Source organism: Rhea americana, unplaced genomic scaffold (genome assembly GCF_003343005.1).
Source record: "Rhea americana isolate MKP2758 unplaced genomic scaffold, rheAme1 scaffold_350, whole genome shotgun sequence".
Lineage (NCBI taxonomy): Eukaryota > Metazoa > Chordata > Aves > Rheiformes > Rheidae > Rhea > Rhea americana.
This window is the reverse complement of record NW_028186480.1, coordinates 171,139-177,138: the sequence shown is the minus strand read 5'-3', so window position 1 is coordinate 177,138 and position 6,000 is coordinate 171,139.

The window sequence follows — 6,000 nt, the reverse complement described above, 5'->3', positions numbered from 1 at the left end:
CCCTCAAAACAGCCTGTTCCCCTAAAGCATTTTGCCTTTAATGGGATATATTTTTTTGGAGGCAGTGTTTTTGGTCACACACACACACACACACAAAAAAAAAATCCAATATTTTACTAAATGATGTCAAGCTCTCTGAGGCTTTGTCTATGTTAGCAATCAATTTAGATCAATAGGAGTATGGATGTGTAAAGCATTCGCACTACCTCCACCTGGGGATTTTATTTTTATTTTTATTTTTTTTACCCTGTGGATCATTGGATCATTTGTTGCGGCAATGCACGAGATGCACTCCTGAAGCACGTCCCTCTTTGGAGTCATCTGGAAGGGACGCAGTTCATACGGTCTTCRACTGAACCCAAGCCCGGGGCCTGGGAGAGTCACTTCAGCATGCCYTCCTGATCCAGACTAAGGTGCTACTGCAGATGTGGTGTGAGCGTGAAGCTGACTCGCACTGGCAAAAAGACCCACCTGCTTGCATCATGAGCCGTTCAGTGACTTATATGCTGAGGTGCTGCTGACTACTGAGGTAAGCTATCCAAGGCATCCTACTCTTTTTTTTTTTGCTTAATGGATCTTTGCTCTAACGCAATGTATCAGTTGGCTTACCCATTATTTTTATGGCAAATTTTGCGCTACTGTGTAAAAATCATTAATGGGACAAACATTACCTCCATGTAAATCACTGAACAAAACATCTGGGCTTAAGTGCAAAATACACTGTGGTCATCCACACTTCTTTCAAAAGCACTTTCTAAATCTTCTGTAGCACTAGGCTTAGATTGCAGACTCTCAGTAAACACTTGTATTTACTTTCAGGCGAATACAGAAAAGAGAAAGATCCCTTTTTCTCAAAGCGTACAATGTATGCTAAATGAGAAAAGGGTCATATTTCCTATTGACTATTTCATCTCATTCATTCATTCAACTACAAATATTCAATGGTTCCACTTTTATATTTTCAGATTCACTCAATTACAAACTGCACYTGTTCCTCAGAGACAGATTGCAAATGGTCCAGACTGCAAAATATAAATGATTCAGTAAAAAGCCCTCCAAATACTAGAATCTTGGAATTGTCCCTGTAAGAAAACAATCTTCAGAGTGATAAAAGAAAGAGTAATGGAATACTACCACTGATCAACAGCTTAACMTGCAATTAATTATCGGCATTTTTTGTTAGATTTTCTGGCTTGAATATCGTAAAATCTTTTTGATTTAGAGTAGTGTTACTGAGCACTACTCCTTAAAACATACAAAAACAAAGATCCTCTGGGTTTTTTTATGAGTATGCAAGAGTTGTTTTGAGTTTCACCTTCCTCTAGAAACTTATCTCAGTATTTCGGTTATACTTAGGAGAAAATGAGAACTTCTGTCTTTACCGTGTTCTAGTAATGCCTCATGATGAAATGCCTTTGGTTGGATTTCCTGCTGTCTTTGGGTTGAGTTTGTATGCTGAATACTTAAATCAGCTGATGTGCTACAGGTGAAGAGTTGTATACACCTGCCTGAAAACTAAAGTCTGTTTTGATCTCCTAGTAACCCTTACAAACTTAGCGTAGCAAACCTAGCATGATCCTCTGCTGTTCATTTGTAGGCGGCAAAAGTATTGCTGAAGAAAACTAAAGGCATCACTTGGAGCATCTCATAGGCCTACTGACAAGAACTGGAAATTTTCATGTGTTTTACATTTCAAAGAAAGCTTGTAAGACTACCAAAAAAAAAAATATTTTAAGATGATGAGCACATTGCAAGGAAGCACTGTTAAGACAAYGTGCTTGTAACTTTTCAGTGCTGTGTTTGTGATTTCTTATGAGGCACTCTCTTCAAGATGGAAAGGTGCAGATAACGAGCAGGTTTGACTTGCTCTTTAAAAATGTTAGCATCTTGGTCTAAAAATACTCCTAATATTTAGCGTTCCCTCTGTTTTTTATAAAACAGTTGTAAGGCCCACTAGCTCATACCTTTGTGCTCCATACTGACATGACTGGTGTGACTTTGTGGAGACCAGTCAGACTGCAAATCATGGCATTGCTGTGGATTTATAAGGTCAGGCTAGTTAACAGCCAAAATACTGAGGGTATATGTTGCCATTGTRTTACAGACCTGCTTTGATAAGCCATGAAGGGCTGAAGTTTTCATTGTTGAAGTATGAAGCTGAAGTATCATATTAGAGCTGTGTAAATGCATAAAATAATGTACAAAATAGAACTGTAGCTCTTTTTAGATATATGTTGGACTGCAATCAGGAATAAAGTAAGAAATGTTAATGTTTGTAGTTTGCTGTTGAGTCAGAAAAGCTACCATAAAGGCAGTATACTAACTATAAGACACTGAATTGAAGTTATTTTGTTCGTTAACTTGAATAGCTACGTGCATAAGTATTTCGCCTTTTGAAAGTTAATGCCAAATGTTAAAAAAATTCCCTTTTAAACAGTCATGTTTACTTAYAGTCTTGGATACTTTCTAGAACAACCTCTTCTATTATATGACATATTAAACTTTTATTTCTAAGTTGCCTGAACAAAGAAAAAAAAAGTTGAGCCTAGACTGTATTTTTTCACACCTTTCATCAAATCTCCTGATCCCCACTATGAAAAGCATAGATGTCAAAAAAATCAGTAGCAGAGTGGATGATAAGCTGGATGTCCTTCCCTGTGCAGATAGTATTTGGAAATATAAAAGAATTCTTAAAATCACAGCTCTGTGGTTGCCTGCAAAGACATCAATAGCTGCAATACTTCAAAGTAGTGAGTTATTAAGCATGCTGCACTTATAGCGGAAAAAGCTGAAGAGATTTGCCTGTGAGATGAAGCAATATCTATATGTAATGAATACAAGGCTGATTAAATTTAACAAACATCTCTCTAAGAAAATCATATTCTTGAAATACTGATCATGTGTGGGTTTTGAGACAGTTTCCTGCCGTCCCTCTCTACATTAATTTGTACCCAACATGTCACTCCCTTTCATCTAGGTATAACAAATATCCATGTGAACCAAGAGGCAGATCTGTCAGAGCACTTTGGTTCGTTATGCCAGTACTTGATTTTGAAGCAGCCCTAGCAGTTTCTGAAGAGCCCTAGCGGCTCTCAGTGAGGTGATTAAATGGCATATGCCCTCTCCTGTGGCTGTTGCAGCAGAGGCACTGCTTCTTGGTTGGCCTAGTTAGGCCTCTATTTTAGGATGAAGCTGCACAGTGGCTATTCTGTCTTCTTACCTGAGTGTAAAGCTTCATGCGTTTGGAGCTTCAGATTTGTGTCAGCTGTTAATAGAAAGGACAAATAATCTACCCTAAGATAGGGTTGCAGCCCTAAATTTTACCCAAAGATTACCTGAATTTGGGTTATCTCTGCAGGGCCTTTTTCCTGTTGAGGCTCCATTGGGATAGCCACCTTCTGTGGTAGGTCTATTAAAAATTTGAAGATACAATTAATAGGGCCTGCCTGCTCCATAGTGATGGTTCATGAGTCCCGCTCTGGAAAATGAGCATCAAGACAAAAGAAACTGTGGGGTTGCCATCCAAGCTAGAAAGGAGTCATGCTCCTGACATTTACACCCATGGAAAAGAAGTGAAACACCACTCCATGTTATTAAGGTGTCRCACACGCCTGTCAGGACCATAGCCATGTCTCTGTTGACATGTGGAATGATGATAACACGCTGGTGACGACAAGTCTCCATTTTGCTGCATGAAGCCATGGGGCTGTCACCGGGAATTCGTCTACCCTAAAGTATTTGCTAAATACAGTGAAGCTTACACATATCCTCTGGTCAGCACATTGAAAAGCAGTCAAGAAGTTTACTCATCGGAGAGAAGCTGGGTAATTAAACCCTCCAAGTAACCCTGAACAACCTCCTACATTAAAAATTACCAGTTTTATGTTTTTTTAAAGAAACCTTTTGTCTATTTTTGTCCTGAAATATATCCCTTTTTTCACTTCATATGTGTACAGTCATGCTGGAGACTCTCATGTGTATTTAATTACTTCAGATGTATCCTCTAGTTTCAACCTATCATTTCCAGCAAAGATTAGGATTATCTAATCTATTTGCACTTAATTACTGTTTTGTAAAACTTAGCTACATACTCGGACTAGCAGCTAACGCTGTCCTCTTCCTCTCATTGCTATACCTTTCTGTTTTTTTGCTTCTGATGTAATTTTCAACACCAAAGGCGAGGAAATGCCAGTTTATGCTAGTTACCTTTGGGATGAAAAATCCAGGGAGTTCTGGCAGTTTAGGAGGAAAAACCCTGATAGTAGTGTTGACTGGGCAAGAATTTAAAGCTAGATTCCTATAAATGACTCCAGGTGAAGCACCTAGGATACCAAGGATATTAATAATTTTTGCTGTGCAGAAATCTCCACCGTGTCTGACAGGTGATGTATGTCACACAGAAATTACTGTGCCAGTGGCTGCTTGAAGAGGGTGTGAAGTGAAAATATGTGAGGGCTTTTGACTTCTTTTCTTGAGGAGTCACACTGTTGAGTTGCTGTTTAAACTAAAAAACAAACAACCCCCACCCCCAAACCCAAACTCCTTTGTATCAACTTCAAGAAATTTTGTTCCAGGATAAATTCCAAGTGCTCCACAAGTCCTCTCTAGTTTTACTTTTAGGAAGTGACATGTTCAGGAGTGATATTGGTATGTATTGCCTTGTACCTCCTCTTGTTTTTAGCATCTGAGTAGTATACCTCAAAATGATGAAATAGGACCCAAGATCCTCCTAGATTCCAGAGGGCACAACCTAGTGGGAACTGTTCACCCCTTATCTGAGAAAAGGAATAGAAAAGCAAGGCTTGAAGGCCAAATGCAACCTAGACATTTTTGTACAGCAGCTGAAAAAGCTGAGCAAAAGAGCTCACCAGCAAACAGCAGGACATAGGCACAGTTCAGCCCATCCTGAAAGACATGTCTAGTGCTTTTACACCCCTACAAGGAGTTCACGGGGCTGCTCTGGAAGTGCACATGGCTAATGCTAGACTTCACACCTTCCTGTTTATACCGTCATGGCTGAGCTTGGAGCCTCTGGGTGGAAGCAGCATTTTCACCACCCGTTTCTCACTAGCGGAGCTTCCTCCATTGCAAGGAGAGCCCCAGCTCCCCTTCCATCCCTCTGCCCCATTGATTTGATACTTGCTTTGTGAGCAGCAGATGTTTTGCAGTAACACTGGTTAGTTTTAAAACAAACTAACACTGTTCTGCTGATTTAAGAACTTTAGGAGTCTGAAGTTAGCATGGAAAAGCAAAGATCACTGATACAGCCTGGATCACATTATCGCACACCTCTCTGGACCAATACACTCAGGAGTTCATCTTGTTCACATTGTACCGGATAACAGAGCTACTACCTGAGGTGAGAGACCTGTGCTGGTTAAAGAAGTGGTTGCTTCAATTGCTTCGTTTTATGCCATTTAGGGTCCACTTTCAGGTTTTTGGCATAGCCCCAAATCAGCCTTGAATTGGCCATTGGACAAACTTTCATCACTTCTGTGCCAATCTAATGACAGCTGATTGTAGGTTATGGCCTGCTTTTGGGGTGAGGAAGACTGTAGGATTACAAGGAAGAAGCTAGAACATGACTTGGTTATTTTGTCACTTCCGTGACAGAAATGGTGACAAGCATCAATTGCACAGTTACTGTAAAACCGTACTGTTTTGTCAGACAATGATTATAATTATAGATTTGAGCTTCTTAGAGGGATGTTTTGTCAGTTGAACATATAAATGCATGCAGCAATTGAAATGCTGGAGTGTGTCCAGCAGTATAAATGGTTGCTATCACTTCATACTTTAATTCCATGATTACAAGAGGATGATCTTGTATGTACTCTTGGTTCTTCCTAGTGTTTTTGCTGCAGTTGACAATACTGATTCACTTAGCTCATTAGATGGCTTTCAGATGTTTAGCATTTGATGTTTGACTAAGTACATTTCCTCATTCAAATAAGCTCTCAGGCATCAAAAAGCCTAACTTCAATCTGCTATTTTTCAGTT